General features: G+C 41.1%; 1 protein-coding gene across 1 annotated transcript in view; it reads left to right on the top strand.

Annotated features, from left to right (window-relative positions):
* Positions 1–25,137, top strand: part of MOB3B (MOB kinase activator 3B) — a 227,605-nt gene that overhangs the window by 80,045 nt on the left and 122,423 nt on the right. The window lies entirely within an intron of this gene.

Below are 25,137 nucleotides of genomic sequence, written 5' to 3'. Positions count from 1 at the left end.
GCACTGACTGGCTGGATTTAGAATTCATTTTTTGGTGCCCTAGGCTCAATCCGGGGAGCCATTGGGTGGTGCAAGCAGTTAACATGCTTCACTGCCAACCAAAAGGTTGAAGGGTCAAGTCCATCCAGAGGCACCTCAGAAAGACCTGGTGATCTACTTTCAAAACAACAGCCATTGAAAATCCTGTGGAGCACAGTTCTACTCTAATACACATGGGGTCGCCATGAGTCAGTTGACTTGATGGTAACTGGTACCGGTAGGCTCAATAGAAGCCATCTCTTGCTTCCGCTGTTGTGTCTCTAGTGCCTAGCACAGTACCCTAGACCACGTACAGGCACCAGGGCTGGTTCCTTCCTGTTCAAGCTCCTACTGAGAATTTGCATTTCTGACAAGCTCCAGGTGATACTAATGCTGCTGGTTAGGGACTGTCAGAGATTGACTTGCATCCCCCAAAAATATTTGTCGATTTGCCTAGGTCATGATTCCCAGTATTGTGTGATTGTCTACCATTTAAATCATCTGATGTGATTTCCCTTTGTGTTGTAAATGCTGTCACTATGATCTCATAAGATGGATAATCAACAGTTATATTGTTGAGATCTGTAAGATTAGATAGTGTCTTAAGCCAATCTCTTTTGAGATATAAATAAGAGAAGCAAGTAGAGAGACATGGGGGACCTCATATCCCCAAGAAAGCAGTGCCGGGAGCAGAGCGTGACCTTTGGACCTGGGGTCCCTACTCAGAGAAGCTCCTAGTCCAGGAGAAGATTGATGAGAAGGTCGACAGAGAAAGAAAGCCTTCCCCTGGAGCTGATGCCCTGAATCTAGACTTCTAGCCAACTAGACTGTAAGAAAATAAATTTCTCTTTGTTAAAGCCATCCACTTGTGGTATTTCTGTTATAGCAGCACTAGATGACTAAGACAGGGACCAAATCTGAGAACCTCTAGTAGAGCCAAATCCAAACCAAACTCACTGCTGTGGAGTCGATTCCAACTCAAGGTGACTCTTAGGACAGAGTAGAGTGCTCCATCAGATATCCGAGCCCGTAAATCTTTACAGAAGCTAACTGCCACATCTCTCACCCGCAGAGCAGCTGGTGGGTTCGTACTGCTGACCTTTTGGTTAGCAGCTGAGTGCTTTAACCACTGTGCCACTAGGGCTCCGCACTAGTAAAGCAGTAGTTCTCCAAATTTATTATACATAAGAATCACCTGGGGATCTTGATAAACTATACATTCTGATTCAGTATCTCTGGGGTGGAAATGCAAATTCTCCAGAGGGGCTCAAACTGTAATGAACCAGTTCAAAGCCCTGCTAGGCAGGAGATATTTGTAGAATGATTTAATAAGTACTTTTTTTTGTGTGTGTGTGCTATGTTGGAAAGCATTATTAAAAGCTCCTGGATGGTTGAGGTACAAAAATGTATTTGAAACACATTGTTAAAATCACCTCTAGATGGGGTATGTGTCCCCCCATGTGGCATATGGAAAATGAGATGGTGCATATGGAAGTAATTAAATTTATGCCAGAAAAAAAAGTGTATAAATTGATTGAGGCAATATGTACCTCTTGAAATATTCAGCACGCAAACCATTTGCTCAAAATCCTTGTGTTGCCTTGACTTGTCCAGCATCCTCATGCTCTTGCTGTCTCTCCTGTCCCTTGTTAACAGGAAGGAGGTGAGGTCTATGCTAGTACAAACGCTCTGGGTTTACTTGTATAGGAGGAAGAAGGCAGGTTACAGAAGCTTCCCTAGCCATATATGACATACCTTAGAGGGGTGGGGATTGCTTAGATTTATGTCATTTTGCACTTTAATTGACTGGCAGAAGCTTCTTTTGGAGCTGCAAAGAACATTTCTCTTTCAGGAGCATTGCAAGCAACTGCCAATGCTCTGTGTAGAACATGTGATAGCAGTAAAGATAAATCAATGTGGGCAACAGTACCTCCTCTTCATTCTTCCCCTTCTGTTTCTGCATGCTTTGAACTCTGGGCACTTCTGTTCTCTCTGGCAGCTGTGGTCACCCCAGAGAGGAGATGACCAGAAATAACATTGCAGAACCATGGTGTGTTATTTGAGAGAGAAGAAGCTCCTGGTAGTCTGCTGGAAAAACAGAACATCATAGGTGGTATTAGACTTTGCTTGGAGGAAATCAGTGGATGCCTCCATAGCCCCCAGAGAAACTGACTTTGTTTTCTTTTCTAGACATTCCCTTAGCCATTCAGCATGGTTAAGGAACAGGCTTACCTGATCAGAATCAGCTTTTGCCAAGCCATGCTCCATAGTGCACACAATTGTTCTGAAAGCCCTTAACTGGTTTACCCTGAATTTTTCCCTTCATTGTCAAATAAGTTTGAGAAATGCTGGGTGAAATTGATTTCTTTACTGAAGGGCTTTTCATATGTTAATGTGAATTATGAATCTCCAATAGAGGAATACTTTAGTTTTCCTAATTTGATCTTAGGAACTTTTATAATGGAGTACTATGATCATCTTTTGGGAAATATTAAGCTGTGTAAGTTAGACTTGTTAAACTTTAGTTTATACCAGAATTCCTTGGGGCTTCTCTTCGAAATGCAAATTCTCGGGTCCCCTCCGTTACCCACTAAATCAAAATCTCTTAGGGAAGACCTAAGAATCTTTACTTTAGCAAGCACCCCAATTTAGAAACACTAATATTATATTAGAAAAAAAAATTTTTTTTCCTATAAGCGTATAAAAAAAAAAGGCATATAAGCCATTCAAAATCGGCCTTCTCCAGTCCTGTTGCCCACCACTCCCCTGTTTATTGTAACCACCCAAACACCTTTCATTCCCCCAGAAACAATCTGTTTCTTACCTCTCTGCTTTTATCCATGTTGTTCTCTTCTTCTGGAATCACCTCTCCCCCATCTTTTGTGTCTAGTGAATTATCATGCATTCTTCAAGGTCCAGCTCAGCTCTCATGTCCTCTGCGAAGGCTTTCACCGATTTGAATGTAAGCTCCTTAAAGTTATGGGGTATGTCTTATTTATTTAAATACCCCAGCACTAAATCCAGTCCTGGTGTCATAAGTTGTTGGATGAATGGGTGAATGGATGGATGGATTGGTGGGTGGGTGGGTGGATGGATGGATGGATAGATGGATGGATGAGAAAATTAACAGTAGTCTAGAAAGCCCTAACATGTGCATGGAGCTAGTGATCAAAGCAAAATTAAACAAATATCTCTTAATCTCTTTGTCAACATTCCTGGGTATTTCCTGTATCTTGCCTGCACAAGGTTTACCTTTCTCTGTTTACTTTTCCAAGGTGAGATATTGGGGATCAGTTAAATCACCCCCATTACTAGGAGGGTTCATCAGCATCCTCCTGCCTATTATTTGCCCTTGGATGTTACAGTTGCTGTCTTTTGGAAGAACCTAACTGTAGGTTTCTCTGGTACAATTTGTTTCCTCCTCTTCTTTTTCCCCCTGATTCCAGCCTACTTTTCTTCTTTTTGATCTTTGTGCTGTCGTGAGTCATTATCATGGAAATGATCAAGATGTCTGTCAAGATAAAGTAAAAGAAGAATTCTCTGCAGAGAGCAAACCCTGGGTGGATGCATAGTGGGGAGTTCTGTTTAGAATTACAGCTTGGAATCCCAGGCATATTCCTGCGTTGCTTCCTGGGAGCTGGGCTGGGCTCTAATTTCACCTTCTTCCTGCTGTGATCCAAGGAAACAACCAGAAAATACTGACAGATGTGAGGGCTTCACCCTTACCTAGGTATTAAAGCATATAAACAGTTGTTGATCTCTATCATTGAAACCTGGAGGAAAGAAAAGCTTTCATCTGTTCCTAAATTCGTGTTTAACTGGGAGACTCGTGCTATTTCAGAAGTTGAGCTTTTTCAAACGGGAGAATACCAAACAGATGTGGCTGTCTTGTAATCCACAGTCTCCTGTACTCTCCCTTGACCTCCTCTGGTTTCCATTGTTAAAAAGCCAACAGATGTCCCTGTTACAGCCCCCAAAACAGCAGTAACTTCAGAACCAAGAGCTGCCTCCTCTTCGATTGTATCTCTTTAGCCGCCTTTAGAGATAACAACCAGGACTGAGAAATAGAAACCTGCAGCCTTTTTTATTCTACTGCCTGTCTAATTGCAATGATTTTTTTGTTGTAGCCCCCGGCTTCCCTGTTTTTCTGTTCTGTATTAGGATTTAAACTCTTAGATCTGACATTCACAAAGAAATGAATAGGAAACTTAGAGCTCCTCCAACTCACGTGCTTTTAAAAAGTCTTTGAAAAGGATGATAAGAGTATTTCAAAAACAATTACATGATCTCCCTTTCCTCTATGGTTTGAACAAACAAATGTAGGGAAGGGAAGAGAAGGAAATTCACATTTATTGAGCCTGCTTTGTGCCAGGCACTGTACCTGCCACCGTTGGTCTTTCCTAATTCTTTAAAATAACACAATGAAGTAAGTGTCAATATTCCCATTTTACAAGTAAGGAAGCTGACACTTAAAGAACCTAAGGGGCTTTCCCAGCATTGTACAGTTAATAAGTCATTTAGCAGTCAAGATGTGAGCTCAAACATTTCTGGTCAAAATCTATGCCCTTGTTGTAAACCGCCCCTCAGAGCATGTGCCAGTGTTTCACAGATTTTCCTTCACAAGGATAATGTCAATGAATGATTTTAGGAGGCTGTCTAGGATAGACAAAATTTCAGAAAACCTATGTTTGCTAAACATTTTTATTTATTATGCTCTAAGTAAAAGTTTACAAATCAAGTCAGCCTCTCATACAAAAACTTAAACACACCTTGCTATGTACTCCTAGCTGCTCTTTGCCTAATGAGACAGCACACTCCTTCTCTCCACCCTGTATTCCCCGTGTCCATTCAACCAGCCCCCGTCAGCTCCCGTCCCCCTCTGCCCTCTCATCTTGCCTCAAGACAGGAGCTGCCTGTATTTGCTAACCTTTTAAGGGAATGATTCCTTTGTTTCATTTTGTTAAAATCACCTCTGAAATGCACTGTATCTGTTCCACGCTTCGTTCTACGATTGGGCAGATGATAACTTAATCTCATAACAACGCTTTTCTGGTTCAGGACTCTGTTAATACCATTCATTTATTCATTCACTCAAGAAGTGTTTGTTGAGCACCTGTTAGAGGCCAGGCCATAGGTTAGGCACCAAGAAAGAGCAAAGCAGACAGAGTCTCTGCCCTTGTGCAGTTTACATAATGTCCAGAATGTCTGGTTGCTCTAAATTGCTCTACACATTTTTCTAAACTGAATGGTATGTTCAGTGGTCAAATTCATTGTGGAAATAGCTGCATCCCTTTGGCAACCTTTCTTGCAAGGATATAGCTGAGTTCCAGCCTTTCTCAAAATATCTGCTGAAGAGTATTAGAATGTAAGAATGTCCGTAGGGACAAGCTTCTCACACATGGGCTGTGGGGGAGCTTCATATAAAGTTAACTCATATGATTGGCTTTTAAATTTTAATTTTTCTTATCTATTTATGTCTCTCTCATGTTTTTCAACCTGATGTTAATCTGTGTAATGCAGGTAGGAAAAGATATACATCATTATTCACAGTGTGGTTGGGGGCAGAGTCAACAGCAGCTAACCACAACAGAACTAGCCCTGGGCTTGTAGACAGACTCGGGTTTAATCAACTAGCTCTGACACTTAGAAGTGGCTGTGTGGTGTTGGTAAGCATATCACCTGTGAGTTCACCTTTTCCTGTTTGTAAATTGAGGACTGTAATTCGGACCTCAGAGACCCATTGTGAAGATTAAGTGAGGTAATGTGAGTGAAAACGCCAGCCCAGAGCCTGAAGCGTAGGAAGTGCTGAGGAATAAATGTGTGCTCCTTGCTGCCCTCTCTGCATACATTTGTGCATAACTATCAAAACTTATGGAGGCACTAAGCAATTTCTGAACAGTATTTTTAGTACCTTCAGAATAATCAAATGCATTTTAAAACATTTAAAATATTAGCAGTTTTTACTGCTGAATTGCTCTGTGGGTGGGATGGTAAATAGGTCCTTTTGTCATTTCTCAAAGGCTTTGGGAAAATTCAGTGTTTCCTTAGGAGGTGGACCAACTTCTGGTTTTAGGGATGAGTGCTCACCTCTTCAAAGAGGCAGCCACTAGGAAAGGCCTTCTTCCTTGCTTTTCAGAAGACTGAGCACTAAACCTGCCCTTGTCCAAAGCCAAACCAAGTAACCTCAGCAGAGGGTGAGTACAGGTTAAATAGAAATATGGGAAGATAACCTATTAGTCACATGTGGGTCAAGTCACTCATTAAAATTAGTCCTGGGTGAAGTTACCCGGATTTGATGTCTCAAGAAGATGGGAAAAGGGTTCCCAGACCATTCTTTGCCAGGAAGAAACCCTGCAAGGTAACCCAGGGAACTGGCCAGGGCTCTGAAGTCATGAGTTGCCTTTAGCATCTAATAAACTGTTAGGATCTCTAAGAGTTTACTAGTTAGGAGTGCATAACAACAAAGCGTCTCTTTTCTGAGCACATACTACCTTAAACACTTTATGTGCATATGCCATTTAATTTGTAAAACAACCCTGTAAGGCATGTAGTATTATTTCTGTTTCCCAGATGAGAAAACTGAGACTGAAAAGGCTTAAGTAACTTGTCCAGGATCACACAGCCACAGCTGGAATTCAGACCCAAGATGGCCCAGCTCCAAAGTCCGTGCTGTCAATTACTCCAGTATCCCATGTCTGTGGTGTTCTTATCCCAGAGTCAACATCACCGTTGGTTTATCCCTGTGAGTTACATCAGGTATTAAATCCTCTGCAAGAGATGTCCTAAGAGAAAACCATCAAGCACAGGGGGGAAACTTGAAAAAAAAGTCTGGTCCCAGCATCTGATGCAAATTATGCTGGTGCTTGCTGGTGGAAACTCTTAAGGTTCTACTCCTTTTAAGAAATTGCCTTCTCTAGATTCTGCTGTTCCCCAAGTTTGTTCAGTTGTCTATTCATGGAAACTATGCAGAGACAGCTTAGTGTCCCCCTCCACTTCTACCAGCCACTGGAGAATTGGTGTTTATTGTGGGTGGACACAACCTCCTGTCCCTACCCTGTTAACCCAACACTGGATTAACTTGGTGGCTGAGTTAATGAGGACGGTGTTAAATAACTGCTCCACTCAGCAAATCCCAAGAGATGCCCCAGAAAAATGAGAAGGAGCCCCCAGTGTGCTAAGAAACAGAGAGAAAGGGGGTAGAGCCTACAGACTGTCCTGTAAGTTAAGGATAATTTCCTGTTGTCCGGACCTGCATTGAGCTCACTGTTATCCATTCTATGTAATTTTAATGGATTGTATCTCAAATGACAAGTTGTTACATCTCAGCACCAGCTGGAAAGGGAAATAGGATACATAATATTCACTGGGAGCCAGAAATTAAAAACAAAGGCAGTAAGGGAGCCAGGGGGGCATCTGTTGCTTATACTCAGCTAGTCTGTTGTAGCCACGGTGTCCTTGGTTAATGAAGGCTGCATTGTGGAGGTCAGTGCTGCATTGAGGGGCAGCACAGCTCAGCACCAAGCTTTAGGGGACGTGGAAATGTATCTGGAATTACAATGGGGTAGAGAAAAATGACTTAACTGTAACTTCCCCCCGGGACAGCAGAGTATGGGGTTGGAAGAAACAGTTTTATAAACCAATTGAAGTGAGGGTGAGAGCCATAAGAACCATACTGGAATTATCATCAAAGCCCCACCTGGCTTCTAAAGAGAGTACAGTTTTTGTTTGACTGAATCAGCCTATCAGTAGGGCCCTGACACCAGAGCGCATAGATATTTAAACAATGTCATTATGAAGAAAGACCAAATTATTAGCCATTCTCAAACCTATAAAGATATTTCAAGGGGAAAGTGATTCATGAGCTTCTCTGGCTGCTAACCAAAAGGTCGGTAGTTTGAATCCACCAGTCGCTGCTCGGAAACCCTATAGAACAGTTCTCTGTCCTGTAGGGTTGCTATGAGTGGGAATAGACTTTGTAGGTCTGGAGATGGGTGTGGTCTGTAAAGGACTGTGCAGATAAGACCTTTCTGGTATTTTATCTTAAAAACTTATGCTAATTTCACATTCTAATCAATAATGTCTCCAAGGAGCCATGGTGGCACAGTGGTAGTTTCTTAGCATAATCATGTTTTCCCCTTAAATCTTCTCCAAGTAAAATGGATGCTCTGGAAAGATGAGCCAGTTTGGGAAGGAGGAGAATGTTGGAAGGAGCAGAAGTATTGGTTTCTGTCAGACCTGGGTTTTGAATTATTATCAAAATTTTCAGCATTTCTGGGCTTGTTTTTTCATCTATCTACTGGATGAGATTGTTGAAAGTTTTAAATAACATGCTATGTGTAAAACACCTAGCGCAACGTTGGAACATAAAGCAGGTATCCTTTAAACGTTAGCTCCCTCACAGGGGGACCTATGCCTAGTCAGTATCACAGAGTATATCAGTGTGATAAACTCTTGAATCATTAGGTAAATTGTGGTAAGAAAGGAAAGAACATAGGATGGAAATCCATGATTCTACCAAGCATTTGGAGCTGATCACTGTGTTCTCTTCAACTTTTGTCATATCTTATGGAACTAGTGGAACAAAAGGTAAATATTCATGGGATGATTAATTTTGCTTGACCTTGACAGCCAAAACCAGGAAGTGGTCCACAATGGAACTTCGGAAGATGTTTCACATGCATCCCGTATGTGGCCTGTATAAAGCCAATTCTATCTTCTTTCTGCTTCCAGATGTAGCACTGCATAACACCCCACACAAAACAGACCTGTCGGGAACTAATTACTACCAGGCAAGAATAAATTGATTGGGACCATATAGTCCATATTACGGAATAAATGTATTCCTGAAAATTGTAGGGCCATTGAATTTTTTGTTACTTGACTAATATTTTTTATTTCTCAAACGGAGTTTGGTGTTTGAAGAAAGCTTGACAAAGAACCTTATTATTATGTGAATACCTCTTTACTGTTGTGTCTAATCTTTGGAAGTTAAAATGTTTGTCTTCATGGAGGGACAAAAAGGAGTTGTTAGTTCTCTCTCAGGAAGAAGAAAAAACATTCTTCAAAAGAAGGAATAAGCTTTTGGTGTTTCTTTGTTTTCTGGCCCAGGTCACCAGGGCTAGAGAGCAGTGATGATTTAGGGAGGAAGCTCCAGCCAATAGTCGGGTGTTCATTTTGTTGCCCATCCCCTGTGTCATAACCTTCAGGAATCTGTTCCTGCTTGGCTTCTGGTCCAGCTGAAAGCAAGGGAGCCCTAGTGCTGGGTGTGACAGTACAATGGAATGTCAACATCTGGTAAACCACTAAGAATAGCTTGTGGATAACTTTCTTTAACATTATCTTGGTTGTCTAGCCCAGCCAATGAATCCTACCACAACTGCCAGGAGCAAAGAGGGAAGAAAGTTGTTGAATATTGGGAATTTATCAGCTAACACCCTCAAATAAACCATTAATATTTAGCTATACCAATGTGGGTAAAAACAAGGCTGCAGCCAAGGACATCTGTCTTCCTGTGCCTTTGAAGAGAAATGTGAGCAAATATGTCAAGATAGGTACCAGGGCCCCTAGGAGACTGTCTCTGGGCAGTAGTTGTCAAAACACATGGATGGCAGGTGGCTTTATTTCTGCTTTCCAGAATTTGTGTAGAGGCTGAGGGCTCATCCTCAGTCCAGGTTCAAATCTTGTTTCTCTTCTTATGGGATATCTGACCTTGGGAGACCCGGAATCTCTCTAAGCCCATTTTCTCATCTGGAAAGTGGGGTTAATAATAATTTGTAAGGTTATGAGAATTAAGTCAGGTAATGCACATATAGCTCTTAGCAAGTTCCCAATAGAGAGTTATGTGCTGAATAAATTTTAGCTTTATTTCCTTTCCACAGTGATCTAAAAGGGAAGACCTCTGATTCACTGCAGCCCATAATGGTTGACTACAAAAGAGAATTTAGCCTGTAGTATTCTCTGAACATTTCTTTTCCAAATGAAGTAAAAAATTAGAAAAGCTATTGATTGTGTCATAATTATAGTAATTATCTCTGAAAAAAAATTTTTTTCACCTGTTTGTATATTGGAAATCTTGGTAGCATAGTGGTTAAGAGCTACAGCTGCTAACCAAAAAGTCAGCAGTTTGAATCCACCAGGCACTCCTTGGAAACCGTATGGGGCAGTTCTACTCTATCCTGTGGGGTCACTATGAGTCAGAATCGACTCGATGGCAACAGGTTTTTTTTTGTTTTTTTTTTTTTTGGTTATTAGTATATTAACAATCAAAACTTGAACACCAGCTGGAAGAAACAGATTCTGTGCTTTTTGCACATTTAATGTAATAGTAATAGTCATATTGTTGTTGTTGTTAGGTGCCGTGGAGTCAATTTCAAATCATAGCAACCACATCTGACAAAACAGAATAGCCCCTTAGAGTTTTCTAGGCTGTAATCTTTGTGGGAGCAAATTTCCAGGTGTTTCTCCCATGAAGCTGCTGCGTGGATTCGAACCATTAATCTTTGGTTAGCAGCTGAGCATTTAACCATTGCACACCAGGGCTCCAACAGTTGTACTAATGCATTTGTTATCTGCTCTGGGCCAATCAGTATGCTTGGTCCTTCATGTAGATTTTTTTTCTAATTCCCCGGGCAGTCCTGGTTGGCAGTTTTTATCTCTATTTTTAAATGAGAAACCGAGTTATATTTCTTCTCCAAAGTCACCCTTTTGGTAACTGGTTGAATCAGGCTTAGAATCCAGGTTTGCCTAACTACCAAGTTTATAATCTTTTTGTTAAGCTGCAGTCAATGAAATCATAAACTTTATTTCCCTCCACCAACATAATAACCTGAGAACAAGTAAGATTAAAACAGTGTCTATAACTCCCTATTTTCTGAAAAAGATAAAGTTGAGATAAAACATTTCTTTTCAAGTTGAAAATTTTAGACCCACTTTCTCATATATGTACCTATTTAAAGCCCAGTTTACTTGTGAAGATACCTTTATGAATCTTGAAAAAAAATTCACCACTTTCCTCCCCAATAGCTAAGCCTCTTTTACAGATGACATCTGAAGAGGTGGAAGAAAGCAAGTCATTGTGGGTATTTTAAGTTTTTTCTCCTTTTTCTGGATGGTAGGGGTGGGTACTGGCAGGGGTTTCCAGTAAAGGAGCCAATTATACAGAAGGTGTGGAAACATCTACAATATTATGGCATTCTTACATGAGGCTCAGTGGAGAAATGCTGTGATTGATAGAGATGTCTGCATGTGTGTCACATATATGCCATCCCGGCTGTTAACTCTATTAAAAGGACGATCATTTCCAACTCAGAAAAAGGACCAGGTGAGTGTACATTTGGCTCTCTGAAGACCAACTTACCGCCAGGGCTAACAAAGTTAACAAAATGCAGAGCATGATTAGGAAGTATACTAAGAGCAAAACAATATGGCGTCTTCTCATAGAAATGCGATGGTTGGTCTTGAATTCTGAGTTCCCAACATGTAAGCAACTCAGAAGGTGTCTACCAGAGTACAACATGGTCTACTTTTTAGAATGGTTTCTAAAATGATTAAGAGATTGAAAAGCGGAGGTGCCTTGGTGAGCTACCTTGAACTCCTCAGTAAAGGAAAAAAAAAACGTTGGAATTCTGTAAAATCATACCTGCTGCCATCAAGTTGATGCCGACTCATAGCAACCCTATAGAACGGAGTAGAACTGCCCCACAGGGTTTCCAAGGAGCAGCTGGTGGATTCGAACTGCCGACCTTTTGGTTAGCAGCTGAGCTCTTAACCACTATGCCACCAGGGCTCTGTAAAATCAGAAAGGGCACTGAGCTGTATATGTGAAAAATGTTGAATTGGCAAATTTGGTGCTATCCATATTTTTACAACAATAAAAACAAATCATAAGGGGCAGATGGCAAATACAGTTTTTTTTTCCTTCCACTAAATCCTGATATATCAGAATTACTATGAAACTTTTGAAGCTTGAGAGTGGTCAATGTCAGGCCGATAAAACAAAGAGGAAGAGAGAGTTTATGTACATTTGGAAACTTAAGAACTTGTTGCCTTCACTGTGGTACAGCCTAAAAATAATAGAAAACCGTTGAATGATCCGACACATTCCTGAACTGCAGTCCCACAGTGAGCTATTGAGAAAAAAAAAAAATTCTTTTTTTTTTTGACCTGGTATTTTGGGGGCACATCCCTGAGTGCTGAGCTTGGTGTCAAGGAGCCCTATGTACAGAGACACAGCAGAAATAATAGACGTATGGACTGGCCCTGCTGCTTTCTGGTTGTATCATCTAGGGTAGTAGTTCTCAAATGGTCTCCAGACCAGCAGCATCAGCACAACCTGGGAACTTTGTAGACATACAAATTCCTAAGCTCCACTTTAGATCTACAGGATTAAGAGATCCTGGGTATGGCCCAGCAATCTGCGTTTTAAGAAGCCCTCAAGGTGATTCTGATGCACGCTAAAGTTTGAGACTCACTTGTCTAGAGCAAGTTAGCAAATCTCCCAGAGCCTTATTTTTCAAACATATCAGATAAGGATACTAATACTTATCCAACAGGGCTGTTAATTCAAAATATATATTATCCAAGCATTATGGATAACAATGAAAGACAAAACCTCTGACCTCATGGAGCTTACGTTGCAGTCAGGAAAAGAGACCGTATGCCAGATGGTTTAATAAAAAGAATACATACGGAGAACTAACGTGAAGGCATTAAGGGGAGCTGAAAAGCCAAACAGCGATGGTGAAGCAACCCAATAATTATTTATTAATTCATTAAAAAATAACAAATTCACTATATATTAACAAATAACATTTTTATGAAAACTAATTATATTTCTCAAAATAAGAAAAAAACTGAGTAAGAAGAGTAGAGTGTATTTGTTCTATATTTTGCACATTTCTTTAATGTCTGACTTAACAGGAGACAACTGGACCCACATGTGTGCTTCTGCATTTCAATCTACTGGGATATGTTGTTTTGATCCAAGTCAGGCCTCACGGAGATATGTAGGTAGAAAAGCGAGGGCTTTGTGGATCCCCTATAAGGAAGCCCAGGGGTCCACAGGACACTTGGAGAGTTGTTGGTGTAGATAAAGCAATGGGAGGCCCAATCCCTTGCACATAATAGGCACTTGATCAGTGCTGGTTCAATGAATAAGAATTAAGATTTCATTGGGGTTTTCACAGTATCCTTTGTGATAAATGGTGACATCCCCTGGTAGGATAAGCCAGTTAGAAAGCACTGTTCTTAGGGCCCCATTGATCAGTAGGGCATATGCTTTGTAGTAGTCACCCAGAAGTACTGATGGCTTTTCACTGCAATATTCATAGTCACGCAGTTTTGCTCTCACAAACTTTTGTTGGACCGTGGAAAGAAAGACACTAACTGGTCTCTGAAAAAAAAAAATGAACCCTCTGATTTCCTTAGTGCTCTGTTCACCCTAAGAGATCCTGGGTGGTGCAAATGGTTAAGCTCTTGGCTGCTAACCAAAAGGATGACGATTTCAACCCACCCAGAAATGCCTCCAAAAAAAAAAAAGGTTTGATGATCTGCTTCTGATACGTCACAGCCATTAAAGAAGTGCTGTTCTATTCAGAATACATGGGGTTTCCATGAGGTGGAAGTGACTTGACAGAAATTTTTTTTTTTTTTTTGGTTTATGTTCACACTAACCTGATGAACTAGTTCAGACTACATACTTCGCTGGTGGTGTTTGTTATGCTCATAGGCAGTGTTTTGAAATTTGAATGGAAATGCTTTAATTCTTGTGCCCTATAGTGTGGTAGACTACCACATGTTATTCACCTTGTGAATTTTATGCAGCAAGTATTCTAGTTCAAGATAGCTTTCTATCTATGTCAGGGAGTTCATGAGTTTCTTCCCACCATCAACTGATGCATATTTTTGTAGAATGCAAACATTAGCTAAGACCTAAGTAACATTGTAAGGTAGCTATTGTGGAAAAGAAATTGAAAATGATTGAGAAATATTTGCTCCTATAGATTATCTCTGACCCTGCTCTTGCCATGAGCATAGGCACTAAATTTAGCATGAACATCCCCATGACAAGGGACACTGTGAAGGAGGTGACCATCAGTCACCATTACATAGATAGGGCCACATTGTTTACCCGCAAATGGGCAGGTATGAGTTACCCTTTGTGGACAGTCTAGTTTCTGAACGAAGCTTATAAAACTTATGTCAAATGAAATGTATTTTTATTGCGGACGTCAAAGGCAAATTTCACACCTGCCTTTACAGGTAAATGATGCCATATCTAGCTTTGCTTCTGTGCAATTGCTGTAGTTATAATGTGTACCCTTTGTCAAGTGTTTGTGTTAGGTGCTTTACATAGCTCACTTACTTTTCACAACAACCTTTAAAAAAAAAAATGAGATTTTGTCCATTTTCCAAGTGGAAAACTGAGGCTTAGAGAGGATACACAGGTCACATGGGCACACGGCTTGTAAAGGCCTGTAGCAGGTCTTTCTGAGTCCGTCGTGTCCTTTACTTACCCAGGGACATCTGCCATATGTGCCTTACAGACACATGCACACATGCCTTTGCATAAACATAGAAACATAAATATATTCAAAGACTGTGTGTGAGAGAGAGGGAAAAAAGAAGGGATCGTATGAAGAAGCCAAAGTTTACCTTCTGTGTGACACTAAAGCGTGCAGAAGAAATTCTGCAGAGACGAAATAAGATATTTCAAGTCATGGTGTTCTTACTTTCTATTGTGCCTTGAATACTTGGATTTCTACTTCTGGTGTGCTGAACAGGAAACTAGGAAGATGGGTACCAATGGGACAAACCCTCATCAATACTGTGAGACAAATGGTTCAATAACTTTCATGTGTTGGTGAGGGTTGATTGTGTGTGTGCGTGTGTGTGTGTCTTAAACATAAAAATCTTTAAAGAAGAGAACAAGGAGAAAAATAAAAGACTATGAGGTTATGCCAACTAGCTACACATAGTGTCCTGTGGTTTCACAATTAATAAGTGAGCAAACCAATATAATTCAGAGTTTTTAACCTTTAACTTTCAGCCCAGTGTGTAAAGTCTCTCTGACTCTGTCTGCCTGCCTTCCCCTTTTACTCCTGGATCTTGTTAACCCTATATTCTCTTTCGTAACATTAGAAGACTTGGTCATAAGGTTGCTGTGAAGTCTTAATAAGATAACACACAGGGTGTGGCACATGGAAATGTTCAATAGACATCAGCTAATACTACTAATGATATGGTCGATACTGCATTTCTGCCAAGTAATTGCTGTGTTTTATCCCTTGTTAAGAACTGCACATACAAATAAATCATGGAGGCTCCCAAAAATAAAGACGTTGGGAGCCCTAAGTCCCTCTTGGCAGTCTGGGTCAGGGGCAGGTTTCTGAATTTCTGCTGAGGTAGACTTTATGGGCCATGGTTTCTCCCTCACCTCTAAGACAGTTGACACTTTGGGGCCTGTGGAGTTTTTTTAGCCCTAAAACATGTTGACTCTTAAAATAGCCGTGGAATCTGGCTCCCTTATCAGTCTACGATGACTCATGGTGCTCACTGGATGCAATGTTATTTCAGGTGTCACAGGTGTGTATTTCATCTCCTGTAGCTCCTTGTTCTCCCTGTGGTGCTATCCAGCAGCTGGCTTTTGAAGGTCAGTGTGGCACTCTGTCAGCTGATGAGAAATACTGCCAAAACCAAGCCTCAAGTTTTTCAGATAAAGCATTGTGGACTTTTTTTCCAGGACAAAAAGGGGAAGCTATCCATGTGAATCTTTTAAACTACACAATAAATAGACCTATAACTGGTATGTTTCTTGAAACAGCTGTTTCAGTACTAAGCTCAGGGTGATTAATTCAACAGCTATTTATTAAGCACTTTCTATATTTTATGTGGAAACCCTGGTGGTGTAGTGGTTAAGAGCTATGTCTGCTAACCAAAAGGTCAGCAGTCCCTGGGTGGGGCAAATAGTTTGTGTTCAGCTGGTAAAACGAAAGGTTGATGGTTCAAACTCACCCAGGAGCACCATGAAAGAAAAGGCCTGGTGAGCTGGTTCTGTTAAGATTACACCCAAGAAAACCCTGTGGAGTTCAGTTCTGTAACACATGAGGTCACCATGAGTTAGAATTGACTCGACAGCACAAAACAACAATATTTCAATTACAAGGGCAGTGGTGGTTCAGAGGTAGAATTCTCATCTTCCATGCAAGGGACCCAGGTTCAATTCCCAGCCTGTGACCTCAAGCACAGCCACCAATCTGTCAGTGGAGGTTTACATGTTTCTGCGATGCTGAACAGATTAGCAGAGCTTCCAGAATAAGACAGACTATGAAGTAAGGCCAGACTATCTCCTTCCAAAAATCAGCCAGTGAAAACCCTGTGGATCACCACAGGCCAATCCCATTGTGCATGGAGTCACCATGAGTCAATGGCTGACTCTGGCAGCTAACAACAACAACAACATATTCTAAGTACTGTGCTAAGCCGTGAGATGCAGAGACTGGTCTGCTTGGTCTTAATGCCTGTCAAACCGGGGTTCCTCCATACCCCTGGAACCCTTATTCCCACAGTTGGAGCATTTAGCCCTGCCTGTTTTTTGTAGACTCAGATCCACCCAAGACCTCTGAACTTCTTCCCAGGTTTTCGTGATAGAATGGACTCTTCTAGTGTTATATATTGGGCTAACCACTTGTCCCATATTCTAAGACTAGGAACTGGATTCCTGCTAGAATACTATCTGATACTCTAGTCATTTAAAGCTGGTATCTTGCCTTGTATACCCATTATTCCTTATATTGTAGTCAAACCACTGGCATCAAGACCCATGACAGGGTCTCCACTCCTTGCTGCCAGCCCCTTTTATTCTGGCCATTGGTCAGCTCCTATTTCCTCTGCCAGTCCGCCATCCTCTTGCCCCAGCACTCTGCCCATCTGCTAGGGCTCCCTGGGTTACCTCCTCCTGATATTAACTCAAGCACTACCCTCATCTTCATGAGTCTATCAGGGTCCTGAACCTCCTCCCCCTCAAAGGAATACCCTACTATCAATTTAGCCACAATTTTGAAACCAGCCACCATGTCGGGCTGGGCACATCGCTTTCTCAGGGAGCAAATGAGGGTTCCTAGCCTCAAGGAGTGCCTAGGCTCTGAATCAAGTTTCTTTCTAGCTGCTAGGGACCTGAATGTACAGCTCAGGCTTTTTCTCAGGCTGATGCTGTGCTCCTTTGCCGAATCTGAAAAGGTAGTTCAAAGTAGAGTGACTAAAACATGGTGGCCGCCGCGTCCTTAAAAGAATTCTAACTGCTTTTGGCTCTTTATACAGTTGCTGTTACTGCTGTCTGGGAATCTGGCTTCTAAAGGGTAAAGTGGTTCATATCCAATGTCTTAATGGTATTGCAACTAAATAAGAGAAGAAAAAATTCATCCCTTTCTGACATATCACAGTGGGAGGCCTGGTTGAAAGGGCACTTTTCAGCCAGTCCAGCAGGCCGCCTCCTTAATTAGCAATGTGGCCTCTGTGCCTCTGTAGCTTCTAGGTGAGTTTTTATTTTCAGTAGGATTTAACTAAATTGTTACCGCATGCTTTAAGAGAAGGTTCTGGACTAAAAACACCTCGATGCATTTTTTAAATGGCACAATAAAAGACCAAAGCCCTCTTCTTTCGTTGGAAATAACCAGTTTTAAATATAAGACAGGCAGATGTGTCCCTAAGGATGACTTTCTCGTTAATTGTATAGCTTAGTGCTCATCAGTGATGAGTTTGACAAATATAAGATGCATCAGTAAATTTCAAAAGGAAAGGACTCTGGTGACAGTGTTATGGGTGTAGCAGGTGAAGAGAGGTGTTTATCAGAAATGACCATGGTGGTCAAATGTCTGTCACATGGATCCCATTTGTCAATTATCAGTAAGTAAATTGATCACATATAAAAAATAAACAAATTTCCTGACAGAGCTGTGGTGTGGGCCCTCAACTGGCTAAATGTCCAGGAAACATAGGTAAGTTATCCCATTGCCATCAGTGAGGACTCGAACTTACTGAAAAGGAGTAAAGTCAGTGAATTCCTTTATTGTCATTTAATAATCCCAAATAAAGTTGGATTTTTGAACATTAAAATGGTATTATATTTTCCTTGAGTAGCCTGATATCCTGTTGTTGTTGTTAGGTGCTGTTGAGTCGGTTCCAACTCATAGCTACCTAAGCACAACAGAACAAAACACTGCCTGGTCCTGCGCCAACCTCACAATTGTTGCTATGCTTGAACCCATTGTTGCAGCCACTGTGTCAATCCATCTTGTTGAGGGTCTTCCTCTTTTTCACTGACCCTGTACTTTACCAAGCATGATGTCTGTCTCCAGGGACTGATCCCTCCTGATAACATGTCCAAAGTATGTGAGATGGAATCTCTCCGTCTTTGCTTCTAAGGACCATTCTGGCTATACCTCTTCCAAGAGAGATTTGTTCGTTCTTTTGGCAATCCATGATACAGTTGATATTCTTTGCCAACACCAAAGGCATCGATTCTTCTTCGGTTTCCTTACTCATTGTCCAGCTTTCCCATGCATATGAGGCTATTGAAAACACCGTGCCTTGGATCAGGCCCACTTAGTCCTCGAGGTGACATCTTTGCTTTTTAACACTTGAAAGAGATCTCTTGCAGCCAATTTGCTGAATGCACTGCCTCTCTATTTCTTGACGACTGTTTCCATGGGTGTTGATTGTGGATCCAAGTAAAATGAAATCCTTGACAACTTCAATCTTTTCTCCATTTATCATGATTTTGCTTATTGGTCCAGTTGTGAGGATTTTTGTTTTCTTTATGTTGAGATGTAATCCATACTGAGGGCCGTGGTCTTTGATTTTCATCAGTAAGTGCTTTAAGTCTTCTTCACTTCTAGCAAGCAAGGTTGTGTCATCTGCATAACGGAGGTTATTAATGAGTCTCCCACCAATCCTGATACCTTGTTCTTCTTCATATAGTTCAGCTTCTACGATTATTTGCTCAGCATACAGAATGAATAGGTATAGTGAACGGATACAACCCTGATGCACACCTTTCCTGACTTTAAACCATGTAGTATCCCCTTGTTCTGTTTGAATGACTGCCTCTTGATCCACATGCAGATTCCTCACAAGCACAGTAAAGTGTTCTGGAATTCCCATTCTTTGAAATGTTATCCATAATTTGTTATGACCCACACAGTCAAATGCCTTAGCATAGTCATTAAAACACAGGTAAACATCTTTTTGGTATTCTCTGCTTTCAGCCAGGATCCATCTGGCATCAGCAATGATATCCCTGGTTCCATGTCTTCTTCTAAATCTGACTTGAATTTCTGGCAGTTCCCTGTTGATATACTGCTGCAGCCACTTATGAATGATCTTCAGCAAAATTTTGCTTGCATGTGATATTAATGATATCATTCGATAATTTCCGCGTTCTTTTTTTGTTACATCAGCTTTCTTGGTAATAGGCATAAATATAGATCTGTTCCACTTGATTGGCCAAGTAGCTGTCTTACAAATTTCTTGGCATAGACGAGTGAGCACTTCCAGCACTGCATCCATTTTTTGAAACATTTCAACTGGTATTCTGTCAATCCTCAGAGCCTTGTTTTTCACCAATGCCTTCAGTGCAGCTTGGACTCCCTCCTTCACTAACATCGGTTCCTGCTCACAGGGTACCTGCTGAAATGGTTGAACATTGACCAGTTCTTTTTGGTATAGTGACTGTGCATTCCTTACACCTTCTTTTGATGCTTCCTGCGTCATTTAATATTTTCTCCATAGAATCCTTAAGTATTTCAACTCGAGACTTGAATTTTTTCTTCAATTGTTTCAGCTTGAGAAATGCTGCATGTGTTCTTCCTTTTGGTTTTCTATCTCCAAGTCTTTGCACATGTCATCATAATACTTAACTTTGTCTTCTCGAGCTGTGCTTTGAAATCTGCTGTTCAGTTCTTTTACTTCATCATTTTTTCCTTTTGCTTTAGCTACTCAATGTGTAAGAGCAAGTTTCAGAGTCTCTCCTGACAACCATTTGGGTCTTTTCTTTCTCTCCTGTCTTTGTAATGACCTCTTGCTTTCTACATGGATGATGTCCTTGATGTCATTCCACAGCTTGTCTGCTCTTTGATCATTAGTGTTCAATGTGTCAAATCTATTCTTGAGATGGTCTCTAAATTCAGGTGGGATATACTCAAGGTTATACTTTGGCTTTCGAGGACTTGTCCTAATTTTCTTCAGTTTCAACTTGAAGTTGCGTATGAGTAATTGGTGGTCTGATCTGCAGTCAGCCCGTGGCTTTGTTCTGACTGACGATTTTGAGCTTTTTCATCATCTCTTTCCACAGATGTAGTCGATTTGATTCCTGTGTATTCCATTGGGCGAGGTCCGTGTGTATAGTCTCTGTTTATGTTGGTGAAAAAGGTATTTGCAATGACAATGTCATTGGTCTTGCAAAATTCAATCATGGGATCTCCGGCATTGTTTCTATCACCGAAGCCATATTTTCCAACTACCGATCCTTCTTCTTTGTTTCCAACTTTGGCATTCCAATCACCAGTAATTATCAGTGCATCCTGATTGTGTGTTCGATCAATTTCAGACTGCAGAACTTGGTAAAAATCTTCAATTTCTTTGTCTTTGGCCTTACTGGCTGGTGCATAAATTTGAATAATAGTCATATTAACTGGTCTTCCTTGTAGGTGTATGGATATTATACTATCATTGACAGCGTTATACTTCAGGGTAGATCTTGAAATGTTCTTTTTGACTATGAAAGCAACGCCATTCCTCTTCAAGTTGTCAATCCTGGCATAGTAAACCATATGATTGTTCAATTCAAAATGGCCAATAACAGTTCATTTCAGCTCACTAATGCCTAGGATATAGATCTTTATGCATTCTATTTCATTTTTGACGATTTCCAATTTTCCTAGACTCATACTTCGTACATTCCAAGTTTCAGTTATTAATGGATATTTGCAGCTGTTTCTTCTCATTTTGAGTCATACCATATCAGCAAATGAAGGTCCCAAAAGCTTGACTCCATGTCATTAAAGTCGACTTTACTTTGAGGAGGCAGCTCTTCCCCAGTTGTATTTTGAGTGCCTTCCAACTTGAGGGGCTTACCTTTCAGCACTATATCAGACAGTGTTCTGCTGCTATTCATAAGGTTTTCACTGGCCAATTCTTTTCAGAAGAAAGCTGCTGGGTCCCTCTTCCTAGTCTGTCTTAGTCTGGATGCTCAGCTGAAACTTGTCTGCCATGGGCGACCCTGCTGGTATTTGAATACCGGTAGCATAGCTTCCAGCATCACAGCAACCCACAAGCCCCCACAGTACAACAAACTGACAGATGTGTGGGAGTCTCATATCATAAAGGGTCTTAATGTTGACAGGGGCACAACTCTTATCCCATTCTATATATAGCAGTAGTCATTTAGAAAAAAAAAAAAAAAAAAACAGATCATGTTAATTCCCTGCTTTAAAAACCTACAGCTTCCCACTACAACCATAATAATATCACAAACCCTCACTTTGGCCTACTGGACCCTTAATGAGCAGACCTCTGGCTACTTCTCTTGAAGCATTTCCTGCTGCCCACTGAGCTGTAGCAACCCCAGCAGTCTTTATGCTTCTTAAACACCTCCGCTAGTTCTTCCTCGCTTGCCCTAAGCCTTTGCACTTTCTCTTTCTTATATCTGGAATGCTCTGCCCTGGATTTTTTGGCTCCTTCTTATCATTCAGGTCTCAGTTCAAATTTCTTCTCCTTAGAAAAGACTTCTCTAATCATCCACTCTAATGTAACATTCCTTGTTAGATCTCTGCATTAGAGCATCCTGTTTAATTGCCTTCATATTATCTTCACTCTGAAATTGTCTTGTTCATTTATTCATTTATTTTAATTGTAGCAGAAATAAGAGATGGATAATTCTTTACTAAAAATCAAATAATGAGCTGAAAATCATCATAAATTTGAAGAATTACATTTTCTATGAACAGGCAGCAAATATGTATTGATTATTTCACATGTGCTAGGCAGTGTGCTAATATGCTAAGCATTGGGAGACACCAGCAAACTAAGCAAGCATGACTTTCCCCTCATGGAACTTAATAATCAAATAGTGGAGTCAGGTATTAACAATGGATGACACTCCATAAATGCAGGAGCCTCTGTCTCTGTTTCAATGTTGTAACCCCAGTGCCTAGAGTAGCGACTGGCACAAGCAGTTATTCAGCTGTTGAATGAACAAGTAAAATAAATAATAGTTGTTATTGTTAGTTGCTCTCAAGTCAGCTTTGACTCATGACAACCTTATGTATAACAGAACAAAATGGTGCCTAGTCCTGTACCATCTTCATGATCATTGGTATATTTGAGTCCATTTTTGTGGCTCTTGTGTCTATCCATCTCATTCAGGGTTTCCCTCAGTTTCACTGAGCCTCTACTTTACTAAACACGGTGTTCTTTTATGGTGATTGGTCTTTCCCGATGACGTGTCCAAACTAAGAGAGTTGAAGTCTCCTCATCCTTACTTCTAAGTAGAATTCTGGCTGTATTTCTTCTAAGACTAAAAAATAAACAATTACCAGTGTGAAAAGTTTAGCAGAGGAAAAGTATAAAGTCTATATATACAAATTACAAACACATACACACACAAATATTCCCAAATGCACACACAAAGTCTCTAGCAGGGGTACCTCAGAAGTGATATTTAAGGTGAGACCAGAAGGGTAAATGGGATTCAGCAAGATAGAAAAGGTAGGATAGGGAGAGTGGTCTGAGCAGAGGGAAGAGAGCAACATGTGCAAAGGCTCCAAGGTAAGAAAATGTGGCATCTCTGAGGGACTGAAAGAAGGCAAAAGTGAGTGCTGTGCAGCGAGCAATGGGCGAGTGCCATATGGTAAGTTCACAGAGGTGGCAGAGCCTAGAGACCATGGTGGTTGTCTTAGTTATCTAGTACTGCTTTAACAGAAATACCACAAGTGGGTGGCTTTAACAAACAGAAGTTTATTCTCTCACAGTCTAATAGGCTAGAAGTCCCAATTCAGGGCGTCAGCTCCAGGAGAAGGCTTTCTCTGTTGGCTCTGGAGGAACGTCCTTGTCATCAATCTTCCCCTGGACTAGGAGCTTCTCAGCGCAGGAACCCCAGATCCTAGAGACATGCTCTGCTCCCGTATCCCTCTGCTAGCTTCTCTCTTTTATATCTCAAAAGAGATTGGCTTAAGACACAACCTAATCTTATAGATCTCATCAACATAATTGCCGCTAATCCATCTCATTACATCATAAACCCGTTACCATCGAGTTGATTCTGACTCATAACGATCCTATAGGACGGAGTAGAACTGCCCCGTAGAGTTTCCAAAGAGCACCTGGTGGATTCGAACTTCCGGCCTTTTGGTCAGCAGCTGTAGCACTTAACCACTACACTACCAGGGTTTCCCATTAATATCATTGTGATAGGATTTACAAGACGTAGGAAAATCACGTAAGATGACAAAATGGTGGACAATCATACAATGCTGGGAATCGTGGCCTAGCCAAATTGATATACATTTTTGGGGAACACAATTCAATCTATAACAGTGGTCCTTGTAAGAACTCTGGTCTTTATTCTAAGGCCATGGGAAGCCCCTGTAGGCAGATGTGTGGCATGGTAAGATTTGAATGTTATAAGGATTGCTCTGGCCAAGAGATTGGGAAGGGGTAAGGATGGCAGAGACCTGTTAGGATCCCATTGCAGTGGTCCAGAAAGGAGATGATGAGAGCCTAAACTCAAGTGTGGAGAGGATTAAGTCAATTAGAGAGGTTTAGGATGGTGGGTTGGTGATGGAATGGATGGGGTGGGAGTAGGGACAGGGAACAGGAGGAGTAAAGGGTAACTCCTAGGATTGTGGCTAGAGCTACTGAATAGAACCATTTATTGAGACTGAGAATCTAAGAGGAGGAGTTTTTGGAGGTGCAAAATTTTGATGAGTTGACTTTGAGATGCTTCTGAGACCTCCAAGTAGGAATGTGGACCAGGCAGGTGGATATACAGACCTGGGCCTCAGAAAAGGAACCTTGGATGGAATATATAAACGGCAATTGAAGCCATGGGTGTGGTTGAGATCACTAGCAAACCAAAAACCAAACTCATTACTGTCGAGTTAATTCCGACTGATAGCAACCCTATAGGACAGAGTAGAACTGCCTCATAGAGTTTCCAAGGAGCACCTGGTGGATTTGAATTGCTGGACTTTGGGTAGTATCCATGGTAGCACTTAGCTACTATGCCACTGGGGTTTCCAAGAGAGATTAAAGTATAAAGAGAAAAGACTGAGGACAGAGTCCTGAGGGACACTACATTTAATGGTAAAGAAGCAGAAATCAGTGGTAAAAGAGTTTGAGGAGAAGTCAAAGAGTTAGGAGGAAAATGAGGTGAATGTGGAGTCACAGAACAGAGGGAATAGAGTGCTGCAAAAGAAGGACATTTAGAGGTTAATTAAGATAAGGACAGAAAAGCCAAGGATATCATCGGTCAACTTAAAGAGAAGGGCAGGGAAGAGTCAAAGAGAGTAAAAACACTTCTAAGGCAGTATTTGTTCTACCAAAGATATTATGGTTCAGTAAGAACTTCTCTGATTCCTAAATCCAAAGCAGAGAATGTCAGTTTGCAGAGAAAGAAGGAGCAAGAAGATGGTTACCGCATTCATCAGCAGGGATGAATGAATACATTGGGCTCTTGACTTTTCAGTTCTGATTTTCATTCCCTCATGAGGCTGGACTGCGTTTCCTGCTCTTGTTTCCTTCCATCAAGCTCCCTACATTAGGGAAGGAACTGGCTCAAGTGATTTTCTCTTTTTTCCAACCAAAAGAGCCTTGGGTAAGCCAAGAATTCTTTGACTCATAGAGAAAAGGTTGTTTGACCTCTGCAGGTTCCAAGGAGGTCACCCTTGGCAGTGATTCAGTAGCTTAACAGGTTTATTGCTTTAGCCTGCAACTCCTAAGCTATAAATTAAGAACCCTGTGCACCTTCAACATGCACAAAAAGGCTTCATTCTCATCTATAAATCACAGGAATTCTAAAGGCCATGACAATTCACAGTGCAGCCTCCCTTAGTTGTTCTGCTTCCA

The sequence above is a fragment of the Elephas maximus genome, chromosome 9 (assembly GCF_024166365.1).
Source record: "Elephas maximus indicus isolate mEleMax1 chromosome 9, mEleMax1 primary haplotype, whole genome shotgun sequence".
Classification (NCBI taxonomy): Eukaryota; Metazoa; Chordata; class Mammalia; order Proboscidea; family Elephantidae; genus Elephas; species Elephas maximus.
The sequence above is the reverse complement of the archived record's forward strand: the minus strand, read 5'-3'. Positions and strand labels throughout refer to the sequence as shown.